The sequence below is a fragment of the Cebus imitator genome, unplaced genomic scaffold (assembly GCF_001604975.1).
Source record: "Cebus imitator isolate Cc_AM_T3 unplaced genomic scaffold, Cebus_imitator-1.0 Scaffold266, whole genome shotgun sequence".
In the NCBI taxonomy this organism is placed as follows: domain Eukaryota; kingdom Metazoa; phylum Chordata; class Mammalia; order Primates; family Cebidae; genus Cebus; species Cebus imitator.
The window spans coordinates 318796-320980 of record NW_016107581.1 but is presented as its reverse complement, the minus strand read 5'-3'; positions in this window follow the sequence as shown (position 1 = coordinate 320980).

Genomic DNA, 2185 nt, shown 5'->3' with positions numbered 1-2185 from the left:
AAAAAAAAAAAAAGGAAAAAAATAAATAATAAAATAAAATAAAATAAAATTGAGGCTGGGCACGCTGGCTTGCAATTGTAATTTCAGCATGTTAGGAGGCTAAGGGAGAAGAATCACTTGAGGCCAGGAGGAGTTTCAGATCCTGTCTCTGGAAAATACATAAATAAATAAATAAATAAATAAATAAAATTTCCACCTTTTTTCTTTTCTCTCTTTCTTTCTTGCTTGCTTTCTTGCTTTCTTTCCTCCTTCCTGTCTTTCTTTCTCTCACTCTTTCTCTCTTTCTTTCTTTCTTTTCTTTCTTTGGAAAAAGGGTCTTGCTATGATGCCCAGGCTGGTCAAGTGATCCTCCTGCTGGCTTCAAGTGGGCCTCCTGCCTCAGCCTCCTAATGTGTTGAGTTTGCAGGCATGAACATGTTGCCTGGCCTCTGCAATAAATTTAAAAATTAACAGACAAAATAGTGGACACCTATAGTCCCAGACACTTGGAGGCTGAGGCAGGAGGATTGCTTGAGCCCAGGAATGTGAGGCTGCAGTTAGCTATGATCAGGTCACTGCACTCCTGGGTAACAGAGGAAGACTCTGCCTCAATAAAAATAACAACAATAAAAATAAATAAGATAGGCCAGGTGCAGTGGCTCACACCTGTAATCTCAGCACTTTGGGAGGCTGAGGCAGGAGGATCACCTGAGGTCAGGAGTTCGAGACCAGCTTGGCCAACATGGTAAAACTCCATCTCTACAAAAAATACAAAAATTAGCCAGGCATGGTGGCACATGTGTGAGCCACCACACCTGACCCTGGATAATACTTTCTTATGGGACTTTATATGGACTAGTTGACTCTCTCAAGTGATGTATATCCTATCTCTTTCCAATTTTTTCCTACAGCAAGCATATTGTAATGGACAGCTCAAAGGAAAATGTTTCCAGGGTGAAGTCAAAGTGCTGGGACTTTTCCTTCCTTCCTTCCTTCCTTCCTTCCTTCCTTCCTTCCTTCCTTCCTTCCTTCCTTCCTTTCTGACACAGGCTTGTTCTGTTGCCCAGGCTAGAGTACAGTGGCACTGTCTCAGCTCACTGCAACCTCTGTTTCCTGTGTTCAAGGGATTCTCCTGCCTCAGCCTCCCCAGTAGCAGGGATTACACGTGTGCACCACCATGCCTGGCCCCACTTGTCCTTCTGATCTCAGCTCAATGTCTCCCCCTCTGGAAAGCTGTCACTAACTGTTCAACTCGGCCAAGTGCCCCTGTTATGAGCAGTTGTGGCAGCCAGCCTCCAAGAGGGAACCCAGTGATTCTCACCTGGTATTGGCATTGCCTCTGCATTGGACAGGGTTGATCAGGTACCAATAGAATATTGTGGAAACGACAGCATCATAAAAGATCTGAGGCAAGGTCATAAAAAACATAGCGGCTTCTGCCGTGCTCTTTCTTGGATCACTCATTCTTTGGGAAAACAGCTGCCACGTGAGGACATTCACACGTCCTTGTGGAGAGATCCACGTGGTAAGGAACTGAGGCCTCTGGCCAACAGCCAGCATTCATCTGCCAACCTCAGGAGTGAGCTACCCAGAACACAAATCCTTCAGCCCCAGTCAAGCATTCACATGCTAGCCTGGAAAATATAGCAAGACCTCTTCTTTCCAAAAAAATTTCAAAATTAGCTGGGCGTGGTGGCGTGTGTCTGTAGTTCCCACTACTCAGGAGGCTGAGGTGGGAGGATTGCTTGAGCACTGGAGGTTGAAGCTGCAGTGAGGTGTGATCGCACCATTGCATGCCAGCCTGGGTTATAGTGTGAGACCCTGTCTCAGAAAAGAAAAAAAGGAAAAAAAAAAAAAAGATAGCCTTCTTGTGACTGCAGCACTGGCTAATATCTTTTTTTTTCTTTTTGAGATGGAGTCTCGCTTTATAGCCCAGGCTGGAGTCCAGTGGCATGATCTCAGCTCACCGCAACCTCCCCCTCCTGGGTTCAAGCGATTCTCCTATCTCAGCCTCCCTGGTAGCTGGACTACAGCTGCATACCACCATGGCCCGCTAATTTTTGTGTTTTTAGTAGAGACGGGGTTTTACCATATTGGTTGGGCCGGTCTCAAACTCCTGATCTCAGGTGATCCACCTGCCTTGGTCTCCCAAAGTGCTGGGATTACAGGCGTGAGCCACTGTGTGCCTGGTCTTTTTTTTTTTTTT